This window comes from Panthera tigris, chromosome B2 (genome assembly GCF_018350195.1).
Source record: "Panthera tigris isolate Pti1 chromosome B2, P.tigris_Pti1_mat1.1, whole genome shotgun sequence".
NCBI lineage: Eukaryota > Metazoa > Chordata > Mammalia > Carnivora > Felidae > Panthera > Panthera tigris.
The window spans coordinates 67637227-67653360 of NC_056664.1; the positions used below are offsets into that span (position 1 = coordinate 67637227).

At 38.1% G+C, this 16134-nt stretch overlaps 1 protein-coding gene across 12 annotated transcripts in view; it reads right to left on the bottom strand.

Moving 5' to 3' along the window:
- FILIP1 (filamin A interacting protein 1) overlaps positions 1-16134 on the bottom strand; it is a 296630-nt gene that overhangs the window by 167642 nt on the left and 112854 nt on the right. Inside the window, exon 1 of one of the 12 annotated variants that reach the window (XM_007090122.3) lies at positions 12278-12336. The exons of the other annotated variants lie outside the window; for them this stretch is intronic. The gene's annotated coding sequence lies outside the window, so the exon portion shown is untranslated. Of the gene's footprint in view, positions 1-12277; positions 12337-16134 lie in introns of those variants that run through there. 12 annotated transcript variants of the gene reach the window in all.

The window sequence follows — 16134 nt, forward strand, 5'->3', positions numbered from 1 at the left end:
CCACAATGAGATACCACCTCACACCTGTCAGAATGGCTAACATGAACAACTCAGGCAACAACAGATGTTGGCAAGGATGCGGAGAAAGAGGATCTCTTTTGCATTGTTGGTGGGAATGCAAGCTGGTGCAGCCACTCTGGAAAACAGTATGGAGGTTCCTCAAAAAATTAAAAATAGAACTACCCTACGAGCCAGAAATTGTACTACTAGGCATTCATCTAAGGGATACAGGTGTGCTGTTTTGAAGGGGCACATGCACCCCCATGTTTATAGCAGCACTATCAACAAGTATGGAAAGAGCCCAAATGTCCATCAATGGATGAATAGATAAAGATGTGGTGTGTACACACACACACACACACACACACACACACACACACACACACAATGGAGTATTACTCGGCAATCAAAAAGAATGAAATCTTGCCATTTGCAACTACATGGATGGAACTGGAGGGTATTATGCTAAGTGAAATTAGTCAGTCAGAGAAAGATAAAAATCATATGACTTCACTCATATGAGGACTTTAAGAGAAAAAACAGATGAACATAAGGAAAGGGAAGCAAAACAAATATAAAAACAGGGAGGGGGACAAAACATAAGAGACCCTTAAATATGGAGAACAAACAGAGGGTTGCTGGAGGGGTTGTGGGAGGGGGAATGGGCTAAGTGGGTAAGGGGCATTAAGGAATCTACTCCTGAAATCATTGTTGCACTATATGCTAACTAACTTGGATGTAAATTTAAAAAAATAAAAATAAATTAAAAAAAAAGAAAGACTGACTGAAGCAGAAGGAATAATAGAAAGAAGGTTCTCAAAATAAGAAAAAGAGGAGACAATAAGGAATAAGCCCAGGAAGCACAGAAAGTTGATTAGAAAGCCTGAAGGAGATGGCCCTCATGTGAGGGAGAGGAAAAAATGCACACATATCAAGGTCTGAACCCATGTGGAAAGGGAAGAAGAGGAAAGAAAGAGAATTCCCATGATCACAGTGAGTATATAAGAATGTACATACAGAACAATATGAAGCAAGGACAAGAGAATATCATTGGCTTGGCTGTTTAATGAACAGAGGGCTAGAAATGGACAATGTGATGAATTTGTTGAATCATGCATTAGTGGGTTTTTTGTTTATTTTGTTTTTGTTTTGTATAGTTTTGTTTTGTTTTTTGGGGAGAGAGAGCCTGCAGGGAAGGGAGAGAGACAGAGAGAGAGAGAGAGAGAGAGAGAGAGAGTCTTAAGCAGGCTCCACGCCCTGACACAGGGCTCCATCTCATGACTGTGAGATAATGACCTGAGCTGAAATCAAGAGTAAGATGCTTGGGGCGCCTGGGTGGCTCAGCCGGTTAAACGTCCAACTTCAGCTCAGGTCATGATCTTCCATTTTGTGAGTTCCAGCCCCTCATTGGGCTCTGTGCCTACAGCTCGGAGCCTGCAGCCTGCTTCGAATTCTGTCTCCCTCTCTCTCTGCCCCTCCCCTTGCTCATACTCTGTCTCTCTCTGTCTCTAAAAAATATGTGTTAAAACAAATTTTTTTAAAAAATGAGTAAGACGCTTAACCACTGAGCCAGTCACCCAAGCACCCCTAATAATGCATTGTTAAATTCCTTGGTCTAGCAATCACCAGAAAGAAGTTAGAAATAAACCACTGTTGTTGCTATTATTCAACTTAAATTCTAATTAACAGAATTGTATATATAGGCATACCTCGAAGATAATGTAAGTTCCATTCCAGACCACTACAATAAAGTGAATATCATGCAATAAAGTGAATCAAATGAATTCTTTGGTTTCCCAGTGTATATAAAATTATGTTTACACTATACTGTAATCTATTAAGTGTGCAATAGCATTATGTCTTTAAAAAATACATATCTTTTTTTCAGAGAGAAAGAGAGAGAGAGCATGCAAGTAGGGGAGAGGGACAGAAGGTAAGAGAGAGAGAGAAGGAGAGAGAATCTTAAGCAGGCTTTACACTCAGCATGGAACCTGACGTGGGGCTCGATCCCTCAACCTTGGGACGATGACCTGAGCTGAAATCGAGTCAGACGCTCAACTGACTGAGCCACCCAGGCGCCCCCCAAAAGCATATATCTTAATTTAAAATATTCTATTGCTAAAAAAAAAATGCTAACCACCATCTGAGCATTTAGGGAGCCATTGTCCCTGATCACAGATCACCATAACAAACATACTGAAAATGAAAAAGTTTGAAATATTGTGAGAAGTACCAAAAAGAGACACAAGTACATGAAGTGAGCAGATGCTGTTGGGAAAAAATAGTGCCAGTAGACTTGCTTAACACAGGGTTACCACAAACCTTCAAATTGTAAAATAATAATAATAGTAATAAATTTTAAAAATAAATAAAATAAAAAACCACAATATCTGTGAAAAGCAGTAAAGTGAGCCAAGTGAAGTACCATAAAATGTATTCCCATAATGTTGGTCTCACTCCTCTTCATGTGTGAGTACGAGAGAAGGGAACTCTTTTGCTTAAGCCCAGCGTGTGAAGAAGAATACCTGGAAGGACAAGCAAAGTGATAAGCACCACTGCTTATCTCAGCACATCTTGCAGGACGAAACAGCAAGAGATGATCCAGATAATCAGCTTGGTTTAGAATGTTTAGTGCCTGCCTTCCCTCTGTGCAACCTTTCAGGAGTGGCTTCTTCCAAAAAAAGGGCTTTCCAGAAGAAAGAACAAGAATGCTAGCACACAAGGTCTCGGGTGAGATATCACTCACATCACTGCTCCTGACCCATTCACAAAATGCCCCTGCTCTCAGACCAGTGAGTGGGAAGCAGCTAGGCATCGTATGCAGTATGTCCCAGCCTCACAAGACCCCTCTCAGGACACATGCACACCACACACCACTCTGGAACTAGCCTCCCTCCATCTCCTGGAATGACAGGCACAATTGATGAGGAGAGTTGCTGATGTTCCGAAAAGCCCAACATCTGGAGGTGCCAAGGACATGATGAGACAGAGAAATCCTGATCTCTTATACAACAGATATCTAGGGAAATAATCCAATACAGGTCATGTTCTAAATTCCAGAAAGATAGGCTGCACAATACTGTGCCTTATCTGTGAATTCATACACCTGAGTTAATAAGCTATATGACCTTGAGAAAGTCAAACTTTCTGGGTCTCAGCTTCCCCATCTCTCATAAAGCTTACTGCCTTGCCGCACTTCATCTGCCTGCTCCTTGATGCCTCACCCTCATGATCCAGTCAATGGAAGTGTGTCCATTTTGGTTATCAGGTTGGTAATATCATTACTCAGGAAGTACATTGCCGTTAAGATGTACTTGGCACTTCGATGATAGGCAAAATGGACTGGGCAGGCTTATTTCAACAACTCTAATGAAGCAGGGTCTCTCCTAGGAAATCTTATCAAACTACTAAGGAAGAAGTATGTGGACTTTTTTTTTTTTAATAAGGCCGTCTAGGTCTGCCAAACTTTTAGAAGTCAATAGACAATATTTGGGAACAATAGGAGGAAAAGAAACAATGCATTCTCAAAAGCATCACATGTGTTTTAACTCTTCTATTTTTCAAAATGGAAGTGACCTTATTTTTCTTCTAATTATAAGGATTTTTACCACATATTGTCTAATTGCTTTTCAGGAAGCTTTCCTTAGTTGACTTTCCCACCAGCAGTGTACAGTGTCCATTTCCTCACATCCTCACTATACAAGGCATTGTACTCTTTACAGTCTTTGTCAATGTGTCGGTTGAAATAATACTACCTTCCTTTGAGTTTTTAATTATCAGTGAGGTTAGTTTTTCACACATTTATTATTAATTGTTTACCTATGTTATTTGCCCATGTTTCTTTTGTATCTCTTTTGTTTTATTCGTTTAAGAGAGCTGTTTATATTAAGAATATTTGTCCTTGACTATTTGGGTCAAAAATATTTTTGTCTGGCTTGCTGCTTGTATTGTAACTGGATTCATGAGATAGGTTTTTTTCTGTGTAAAATTTTCAGTTTTTATGGAGTCAAATATTTTAGTCTTGTTTTACTGCTTTTCTGTCTTGTTTAGGAAGATCTTCCCCACTCTATCAATCTATCTATTATCTATCTATCTATCTATCATCTATTCTCAAGTATTTCAGGCTCATTTTTTCCACTTACATTTTTGGTGCATCTACTATATATTTTGGTATAAGGTATGATGTAGAGAATTAATTTCTTTTTTTTTTTCAATTATTTCAACATGCATTGATTGAAAAATCTGTATTTTCTTTTCTAATTTGAAATGTCTCTCCTTCCCAGCACAAACTTCTTATATGGAGGTGTCTGTTTTTCTAGACTTTCTATTATTTTCCCTTGATATCTTCATCGGATATGAACTGATTCTGACACCACTACCAAAGTGTTTTAATGAGTGTGGTTTCAAAATTTATTTTAATATGTGGTGAGGCAATCCTCCCAACTTGCACTTCAAAAATTTCCTGGCTATTCACACAGATTTCTTGCTCCAGCAGCAGTTAAGCCCTTGAAGTGAAGTTTGAATATATGTAACAATTTTTCAAAGTACACAAGCTTGTGAAAGCCCTAAAGCAAATAATTTAATAGGAAGTGGTCATCACCCCTTTTAGATACATTAAGAGCAGTCACTGTTGTGAAAGAGTGTGGATGGTGGCGAGGGTCAAGAATTTTCTAGCCCACAAGATGCATATTTGGCTGGCTTGTTATGGCCACCATAGATTTAAGTATAATGAAAATATAGAGAGAGAGTGCATCCTCTTCATCACATTATTCTCAAAAAACATTAAAATTATCATATAAGTGGAAAGAATGTAATTTACAAATTCTCCACCATTTGTAAAGCTATGTGGACTTGTTGCAACAAATCAGATATTCGAAATTTTAATCACATTCATTTCTGCTGCATTCCCTGAGACCTTGTGTGTCAGGCCCTATTTCCTTTTCAGCCTCAAAAGTTCCTCTTCCCCACAGCAAGAGTCACTTCATCCCACCTATGATTGCTAAACCAATCACTGACTACCCAAAACCAGATGGGTGCTCTCACAACACCATTTACTCACTGGTCACATGGCATCAAAATTGCCATTGTTTTTACCTTCAGCACCTGTTAAAGAGTAGAAATAATACAATATTCACTGTTGTATTCCAATCTCTAGCTCAATGCCTGACACTTATGAATCTAAAATATTTGTGAATGGGTGACTGCTACATATTAAATGTGAAAGAGGACACAGAATGTCCTAGCCCAGTACTCTCAGATTTGGCATCATCTTAGTTATTCTGACATTTCATTACAATTTTGGCATCTCACTCAGAATCTCTAGGACTACTCCACCACCAGAACTATCCTGTCCCTAAATCTCACCCCCCTGCTCTCCTCCCTGGTCCTGCTCACAGGCTTACCTGAATGCTGACTCTCTACCTGTATCGGACACAGCCATGCTCTACCTGCATGCCAGGACACTCCATAACTTTATGTTAGACCTTCTGGTGCCCACTGCCAACTTGGATTACCCTTCATCACCTAATCCCATGCCATTTGGATCCTGTGCTCCACCTGTTCCCAGTTCAGGACCACTCCAGCCCTTCTTCCAGCTATATACATGGGCCTTGCCTGCTTGAGCCCGAAACATATTTTTCAACATGAGCAGACTGAGTGAATTTCACTCTATAATTAGTTGCTTTCACACAGCCCAAATCCTCTTCAATTCTCACACAAAACTAGTGTTGGTACTGTGGAAGTCCAACTCCTATGAAAGTGTCTGGGAACAGATATTAAAGTAAGCCAGACATAAATCAAGTCACAGGATTTTAACTATGCATTCATACTATGTGGAAAAAGAAAAGCTCTGTTTTTTCCCTCCAATCTCTCTCTCTCTCAAAAGGACAAAATTCTTCACTTTCCGAGAAACCACAAGTCACTTTCATCTGGTTTTCTCCCTTGTCCTCTCCTCTGTTTGAGCTCAGCATTTCACGTGTTCATTTTGGTGAGATTCCATCGCAATACATCACCAGGAACACATGTGTTCCACTGGGACTTTATTCCCTGGAAGATGTGAATGGTGATGTAAATAACAGCATCATTGGAATTTGGGGGAAGTGATGCAGGGAAGAAAGCTATGGTGAAATTAAGACAAAATCAAGCAACTATGATCAATATTTCCTTTTGGAGTAATGTGTGGGTAGTATTGATGCTGATAGGGAACTTCAATGGTATTCATCAGCTGGAGCTGTCAGCAGACACATTAATTAAATGGCAGCTGTTGCTTTACCACTTGTAGGGGAGTGGAGCAATCCTAACTCCAAAATAGATTTCCGAGGATGAGAACATTTCCAGCTAATAAACCACAATAAGAGCCTGGTTATGTTTTTTTCATGAGTTTTTCAGTGCATGAGTGAAAAGATAAGTGGCAAATATTTGCAATTAGTCTGTGTCAATAGTTGTCTTATACCACTATATTTATTTTTTTAAGTAAATATCTACGCCAATGTGGGGCTCAAACTTACAGCCTTGAGATCAAGAGTCACATGCTCTACCAACTGAGCCAGCCAGCTGCCCCATTATACCATTATATTTAAAGTAAAAATTTTAGTCTCTTATTGGAAATACATCTATATCCTACTAATCATAGCTAGGGTACAGCTTCCACTCAGTTAGTTATGAGTTGGTTATTCTCTGATACTCTAATGAACATTTTAAGTGTTTGTTGATTTTTAATTTGTATCGTAATAAAAGCAACATGTGACCAATAAGATTAAGAGAATACTGAGAAGAGAGAGATAATCACCCATGGTCACTGATTGTTATTCCTGTGTTTATAAAAAACAATCATGTTAAATCCAATCAATGGAAACTTGTCAGTAATGTTTGCTTTCTCAGTTTCATGATATTTAATGGATTCAATTTAACAAATGCTTATTGAGCATTTATTTCGTGCAATGTGATTCTAAAGATCATGCCAAATCATATCTGAATCTATTTATCATGTTAATTTTTAAAATTTACAAGTAAATACTAATCAGAATAATTATAATCTCTGACTTTTTGTTTAGATTCTATTGCTTAGAATAATCTGTGTTACAGGATTTGCCATTGATGACTTTCATCTTGGTAAGGTTCATTTAACCAGACAATGCTTATACATTTTCCCCTACATGTAAAAAATCCTGCTCTTTAGAACTTCAAACTTACAGAATCAATCAGAAAATTAATTCTATACATGCTGCCTAAAAATGTAGACTCCAAAGGTCTTCAGGGTATTTAACCCACTGGCTGTGGGACCAGTCAGTTCCATGGGACAGACCAGCTTGTTTCCAATGCACCTGCTGCCATAGAAGAAGTCAAGTAATTAATCCCTTCCTGTTGTTGCTGCTATCATGAGAAGTTAACGGATGGTATGTACATCCCGATAGGGGAATCCCAGGGAAAACAGTGAAACCAGCCAAAGCCACAGGACTAGGGGAAAAGTCAAGGGTCTGAACAGGAGACTAGAGTCTGTGGTTAGAATTTCCATGGAACGATAAAAAGAATATGTGCCCAAAAGTAAGGCAGAAGATATTATATCAGTGAACAAGGGCAAGAAAATACAGTTACAGAAACAAAGTCACTGGGGAAATGGAGCACCCTGGAACAGTCTCTAAGAGAATGGGTTGTCTCCAATTGGCCCACTTGTTGGGCAAATAGAGAAAGCAAGGAACCAATCTTTAGTCAAGCAGAAAGTCCAATTAGTTATCACAGCACCAAGGTCAGCTGCCACAAGATCGCTGATGCTGAAACAGGGAAGCAGCTACCATTTAACACCTTACAGTCTCAGAGTTAGCTCCAGAACAGCAAAGCAATGAAGAGCTTAAGAGTACAAACTGATATATGCTAACTAATTTGGATGTAAATTTTAAAAACTAGAAAATAAAATAAAAGAGTACAAACTGAGGAGTCCAATTGCTTGACTCAAATCCCAGATCTGCCACTTGCTTGTTAGGGGACTTTGGACAATTCCTTCAGCCTTTTTTACCTGTAAAATGCAGAGTATATGAGTATCTGCCCTGTGGAGGTGTTAGTGCTTAATACATAGAAAGCACTTATTAAATATTAGCTATTTTAGGAGCACCTGGGTGGCTTGATCAGTTAAGCATCTGACTTTGGCTCAGGTCATGATCTCATGGTTCATGGGTTGGAGCCCCATGTCAGGCTCTGTGCTGACGGCTTGGAGCCTGGAGCCTGCTTCGGATTCTGCGTCTCCCTGTGTCTCTGCCCCTCCCCAGATCATGCTCTGTCTCTGTCTCAAAAATACATAGACATAAAAAAATGAAAATATTACTTACGTTATTATTTATAATGATCATGTGATAAAAAGGGTAGTAGACTGGTACTCAGAGGAATTTGTAACTTCTGCCAAGTGACTTCTCTTCCTTCACCTCAGTACTATCTTCTTTTAAATGATGAGGTTGTAACTAGATAACTGGTTCTCAACCCCAGATGTACATTAAAAATCACATAAAAGCTTCCAAAATAGATCAGTACTTGAGCACCTACTCAGGAGCTTGAATCACAACCTCTGGAGCATATCCCCAGACATTTGAATTTTTAGAGCATCCCTGGTGAGCCTGATGCAAAAGAGTATTGAGAACCACAAGACTAGATGTTCTGACCATTCCAAGTGAACTCAGAGTTCAGTTTCCTGCTGGGTAAGGTTGGCTTCAAGACCAAAGCTATATAATCATCAACAGTGTGAGACTCAGAGCCCCCATTCCTGCTTGAAATCAGACCAGGTACAAAAGTACCCAGAGAACTAGAAGCTCTTACAGAATGTTTTAGATAGCTCTTGCATTAATATGATAAATTGTTAATATCTTCCATTTAAAAGGCTATCTCAGTTTTGTTGCCAAGAGAAATTTAGAATAACTGAATGAGAAAAAAGAAAAAAATAACTTCCAGAAGCCAACAGTCAAGCCCTTTGTCTCTAATGGATATAGCACTAATTCTCTTCTTCCTTTGATACTGTTACACCTTTTTACATAAAGACAAGAGATGACAAAAGGGAAGTTCTGGTTTATTTGTTGTAAGGAAATCAGGAGAGATCATGTGAATGAAACAGAGGACCTTGATGAAATAGGTCAGTACTTTTATTTTGGATTAAATAAACCTGTGCAAAGAGTGTATTTGCAAAGAGTGTTTAGCCCGTCAGTTAAGCAGTAGTATAAGTCCTGTGTATTGACCAGTAATGAATGTTTATCTATATGTTGCAGGAGGCGGGGGGTCAAGGTGTGCTAATATATTTCTGACAAGATACTCTTTACAATTCATAGAATAAAATTTCTCAGAGGGTAGAGATTCATTCTGTTATGTGCTCACTTCACATGAAACATTTACGTTACTGGAATATTCACTCTCATCACCTGGGATATTAGATACATAGAGTATTTATGGACACTGGCATAAGAAAAAGCAAAGCATTATCTGTTCCATCAAAATTTTATTAGAATTTATCTCCTTTTACTTCAGATAATCCATGCCATACGTGTAAATAGAAACTCAAAAATTTTAATTATATCCAATTATATTTTAAGATCAGACACTTAGCATCATTAGTGGTTAACTCTTGGTTAATAAAGATAAAAGAATTAAATCAAATATCCAATAAAATAGTTCACACTATTGTTCCACAGGAGCAAACCACTGGCTGAAGCATCGGATAATTTTCCTTAAACTATAGCAACCTCTCTGGTTTTTTCTGAGGGAACAACATGATGCCAGATTGACAACTCACTCCCTAAACAGAGTCTTGGGGAGCCTATGAAGGCTCTTATATAGAACAAAACGTTCTATCCCCTCCTTCCTTGCCTCCTCCAACCAATATACACACACCACCAAAGACTTCTTCAAGGAACACCAACACCTGGAATAAGTATTTTGTAGGACTCTCTCTTGAACACACTTAACAAACTGAATGTTTATGACCAAGGCAGAGATTTGCAGAGCATTTCAAATGTTACTACAGAAATGGAGTTCTGAGGGGCGCCTGGGTGGCTCAGTTGGTTGAGTGTCCAACTTCAGCTCAGGTCATGATCCCGTGGTTTGTGAGTTCGAGCCCCGCGTCAGGCTCTGTGCTGATGGCTCAGATGGAGCCTGCTTCAGATTCTGTGTCTCCCTCTCTCTCTGCCCCTTCCCTGCTCATGCTCTGTCTCTGTCTTTCAATAATAAATAAACGTTAAAAAAAAATTTTTTTTAAAAAGAAGTGGAGTTCTGAGTTGTCAACAGAGGCAAGAAGGAGACCAAAACCCCAATAGTATGAATAGATTTGGCTACAATAGCGGCCTTAATAACTCATAAAAGCAAATGCTCCATGCCACCCTCTCCCAGGGAATCACAATGCCCTATCAATAACTGTGGAAGAATAACATGCATTCCAGTACCCAGGCCTGGCTTTTCCTGGGTTGCCCAACTCCAGGGGCCACTGAAGCCCTTCTGTTTCTACTTCTGGATCTGGGAGAAGAGTCGCCAGTTGGCCCTGAATCTCTTTGTTCTTTGCTCTTGGTGAGTCTTTTCAGACTGCAGAAGCACCTGACTCCCTGCAGTGTTACATTCTACAATTTTCACTAAAACATCTCACAGTCACCTAGGTGGAGGTCTTCCTTGAACTAGTGCCTACATTACAAGAAACTGGTTGAAATTATGGCTAGCTAAAGTCAAATTGCCTAGGTTTGAAGGTTCACCTTACCAGTGGGCGTGTTTGTTACCATCTACCAGCCTCATTTTTCCAATCCATAAAACAGAGATAAAACTAATGTCGCACAAGGTTGTTATGAGAAGTCAATAAAATCATCCATGTGAAGTGCTTGGCACAATAATCTCCAGTACATGCTATCCAATATTGTCATCATCTGTATATAGTAAATAATTATGTATAGCTATATGATATACATTATATAGATGAGGTGAATTTTACACGGTTATTATTATTATATAATGGATTATATCATTATATAAGAATTGGGATTCAGATACCCAGTCATTGGTAGGAACACCTGGTATGCTGGTCAATGATCTCTGAAATGAACAGCATACAGAAGGTGGAGATATGTAACCCAAAGTTGAGAAGCCCCTAAGGAGTGAATTCTACCAATGCAGTTGGCTTCCTTATGCACCATAGCAAACAACAGCCTGTGATCAAACAAGTTGGTTTGGTGATGTCCAAACCAGAAGATGGTGTCTATCAAGACAACATGTGAAAGTTAAGCTTATGTGTAAGACCCCTCCCTCATCCAAACACCATGCTGCTCAAGTATGTATCACTTACTAAACAGTTCTTGAAATACAAAGAGGCTTGCATATCTCCAGTGTCACATTTCAAGATTTACAGAATAATTAGGAAAAATCTGAGCTGGCAAAACTCTTCCTGGCTCAACCTGGCAAGCAGACCATCTTTGTTTTCCAGTAGTGTGTGTGTTGTCGTCACAGTAACTGTGAGGCTCCAAATACAGGCCCAGGGCGTCATTTCCTCATGTACTTAGGCTGCCACACTGAAATAGCATTATGAACTCAGCAATGCCTCTTCCTTTCCTGTTGTGCTGTGGTACCTCAAAGAAGCAGGCCCTAAAGTGAATTAGTTAAGACATAAGTATATTAAAGGGATATAAAAAAAAAAATCCTTTTATCCCTATTACCATATCACCTATGAATGTATTTCTGTGTGTGTATGTGTGGGTGTTCCTAAAAACCTTATTTTTTATAAAGATCTTTCAGACAAACAAGGCAAGTTGGCAGTAACTTGACTGTCTTGGTGATGTCAACAGTTTACTGTTTTTAATCAAATTGCCTTTCAGCTTTAAATCTTCAGCAAATCATTTTTTAAAGAATGAATTTGGCCAAGTCTGATGTGTTCAGTTCATGGATTTCTTACACCTTTTCCTTACAAAGATAAGCAGCAGATAATTCATCTCTTCAAAGTAACTTGGGAAGATTGTAGTTACAATTAGTTGTTGCAAAAAAAAAAAAAGACCTTTTTCAAGTGTAGACATATAAGGTCTTTGGCCAGTCGGGTAACAATCATGTTCATCTATATTTGAGTAAAGGAAGTAGGTGGCAGAATTTAAGCAAGAAAGCAAAAACAGAAATATCCCTTAACCCTAAGGGCTCAATTACAGTCAGATCACTTGAGATCAATTCTGCATTCGCTTTACAGTTTTTTAGTCTGTCTTTCACAGACCTCAGAAACACATAAATCACCCAATATTATGCACATTGACACCATTTCCCAAAAAGGAAAAGCAACACCAACCTTCTTTTGACTTTTCAGTGTTGCTGTGGCTTAAACAAAGCTCTCAGGGACTGGGGTGCTGGTTAACGTCCTGTTACTTCATTTCTGTTGGGAGTTTCTCAAGTTCTGCAATCAGCTGGTTAGCGGCCAGCTAGCGCTAACTGCTCAATTCACGTTTGACTTTCCTTATTCCAAGTTCTTCTATAATTCCTGCCTTGCCTTGGAAATCAAACTGCGTCAGCTATTGCCACAGGGAAAGTAGTAGTACTCTTTCCCCTTCACTGATTAGCCAAAGAGTAGGACTGACCATTTAAGGGAAAAGAAGAACATAATTCAATGTATTTTCCTGAGGTTCTTATATTTTTGCCCTCAAGTCTTAATAATGTATTCTGTAAAGCCAGGAAAAGTTCCTATTTCTTTTCTTTTCTTCCTACTTTATTTCTATAGCAAGGTTTTAATTAGAGAATGACAATTCTAAAACTCAGTTTGCCTTATGTTTTAGAAACTTATCCTTTCAATTGGGAAAAATAAAGCAAATGGTCGGGTTGAAACCATAACTACCCGGCATAAGGTTTGTTGGAGCTAAAGCTACTAAGAAACTTCCCTGTTTATAAGAGTGTTTCAAGTATTTTTGCTAAATTAAATATACAGAATATAAGTACCTTATAATATACACACACATCTTTATGATATGAGGGGTTTTTTTTGTTTGTTTGTTTGCCTTGGAATATACTTTCTTGTCATGTTTAAGAATGAATAGGATTAAGGACAATGAATAGCAAGAATTCATTTCCATTTGGTAAGGTTAAAGCTAGCGTGAGATGACCTTTTTTGGTCTTCTCATTTTTATCTGTTACTAGGTTGGTAAAACAAAACAAAACATCTAAGTGAAGAAATAAAGAGTGATAAATTTATTAGTATATTTTCTATGGAGGAGGAAGTCTTCATTGCCATACGTTACCCAGTGTTGTAGGCTATAAAAGAGGCACCCAAGCACTATGTATAAACATACTTTATCTCCAAGTGCAAATTTAGAAACCGTAGAAGAGTCTATGCTGTGGGTGATTTTTTAGCCTTTTTAGTAATGATTCTATAAGACAGCAGACTGCTGAGATAAGAGAGGGTTTGAAACATAAATTCCATACTAAATTATTGGCCGGCGTTCAAACTATGTCTGCTTAGAGTACCCAGCAGCAAAGTATGTCCCAAACAAGATTCCAAATTTAAACAATACATTCTTCTGCCTTTCCTATGATCTATGAACTTGAGTTCACAGAATATCTATATCTAAGGATTTTGTATGCAACAAAGATTAAAATAAACAGATAACTACGTTTAAGATGTGATAATAAAGCAATAATAGCTTAAATTCATTGAGAAGTCTACCAGGCAACTAACTTTTATTAACTCATTTAATCTTCAAAACAACTCTAGGAGGAAGATAGTATTATTATCCTCATTTTACAGATGAGGAAACTGAGGCACAGAGAATAATTGCCCAGGGTTGTAGTGAGTGAAGATCTGAATCCAGGCCATTTGACTTGTCTGTGCTACTAGCCTTCCTTACCTCCTCCTTCATACCAATATCCTTGTTGTATTTTCAGTTCACATTTAAGGAAACAAAATTTATTTTATTAGCTTATCTTCCAATTGCTATATATATTTAAAATAATTAGGTGTGCCTGGGTGGCTCAGTTGGTTGGGCATCCGACTTCGGTTCAGGTCATGATCTCACTGTCCATGGGTTTGAGCCCCGCATCAGGCTCTGTGCTGACAGCTCAGAGCCTGGAGCATGCTTTGGATTCTATGTCTCCCTTTCTCTCTGCCCCTCCCCCTCTCAAGTTCTGTCTCTGTCTATCTCAAAAATAAATAAATATTTTTTTTTAATTTTTAAATAAATAAAATAAAATAATTAATGTATAAACAAATTTATGTTGCAGTCTTTTACATGTCATATTTCTAACAAGGCGTTACCAGTGTTCTCTCTGAAATCTTCCTGCTAAAATAGATCTCAACCTAAGCTTTCCCCTCACTTCTCAAGCTGCTGCTTTTCTAAAATCCTCATGTATAGAGAAATTACATGAGACAAATAAGTAAAAATATGGATTAAGCAAGCTCTGTAAAACCCTATTTCTTAAGGCGCCTGTTTTACAAAGACATGTTCATCTTCCAAACAAGAAACACATCATCAGCATTAGTTTAGAATGTGTATTTTGCCACCAAGTTTCACTTCTAACAAAACAAATTTAAAAAATAACCATAGGAAAACCATTGCTAAATGAATATATTAAATATTTCACAAATTTCATTGGTAAAATCCTATAATGATTCTTGCTAAACACATGTAGAAGAGTAAATTTAACTTCCTTGGCTATCTGAAAGTATAAAGAGAATGCCTTTCTTTTGGTGGACACAGAAAAAATTGCTTCAAAATCATAATTCATGTTTTATCTCATACAGTGCCTTACTTATGGTCTTCACTAGTGATTAAAAATAAATCTGAAAAATGTCTCTATTTTTAACTATCTAGGGAAAAAAGAAAAAAGGGATCACAACATGATATTTAAATATTTTAATGTTCCAAGCCAGATTGTTATCCATGACGATCCACAAAATACCATGACTTGAATGAACAGTACCAAAGGTGGTTATAAATTGAATCTGGTACCAAAAGATGATAAAAGTTATGAGTTATAGCATTTAGGTGGGTAGATGCATACATAGGACAAGCATATATATATTCACAGTCTTTATATATAGTTCTTTCTATTTTATTCTCAAGAGATACATCATCTCCACAATCAGGTACATGAGCATAGTTAGAATTACTTGTAACTTCTCTGTGCATAATAAAACTATGAAGACTTGCCTTGAGAAATTTTTGAGATAAAAAGTTATTAACTGCACTGTAAGTGGCTTTTCTTGATTTTATACCTATTTATACTTTGTCATGTATTCATCATCAGAAATCTAGAGCCAAAAAAGTTGATAGAACATCCACAGTGTGCATGGGGATAAAAAGCTCCAAAACCAAGCGATGCTTAGGACAACACTTTGCACCCAATTGCTTCATCAAATTGTTCTGAATTTACATACACAAACCGTGTCCCAACGTTCCTTAATTCTAACAGAGCACCAAACTGTCTAAACTAAAAAGGAATCACTCCTAAAAGGCATGGTCAGGGATTCATTGTGAAAGTAGAAGACACTGATCTGGGCTTTAAAGAGTGGACAAGGTATCTACAGGAAAATGCAGGATAGGTATTCCAAGCAGGGGGAATGAAACAGGCAGGGATGTAGCACTGAAATGCACACTGTGTATGTATTTGGAGAATGGCTCCAAATCTGAAATATCTGAAGCAGAAGGACACTTGTTGAGTAATGGGAGGTGAAACTGGAAAAGTTAAGTACATGCCAGTTGATGGAAGGTTTTCAAAATACCCAGCCTAGGTGTTTGGCAGCAACCAGGAGTCCCAGAAGATAACTGAAGAATAGAGAAACAAGTAGAGCAATGTTTTAGGAAAATTAACCCTGTGGTCATTGGCAAAATGGTTTGGATGGCAAGGAGGGGTGGTAGGGGGGCCAGCATTGTTATAATCCAGACTGAGAGTAAAGGGAAGAGGTCTTAGTGTGGTAGGAGATACAATAATGGAATCTAACAACGCTTATGGTAAAGGGGAAAGGGTAGTTTGCGAAATAACATAGAAACGTGAATTTGAGTGAACAGGAGAACAGAATCCGCACGGTTCATGGAGGGTTTCATTGTTCATATACTGGAGGGAAGCACATGGTCTAACCTCAGCTATTTTTTATTCTCATGAGTAAATTTACAGCCATGAAGACAATGATTCTCAGAAATTGATTCATTCTGAAGAATA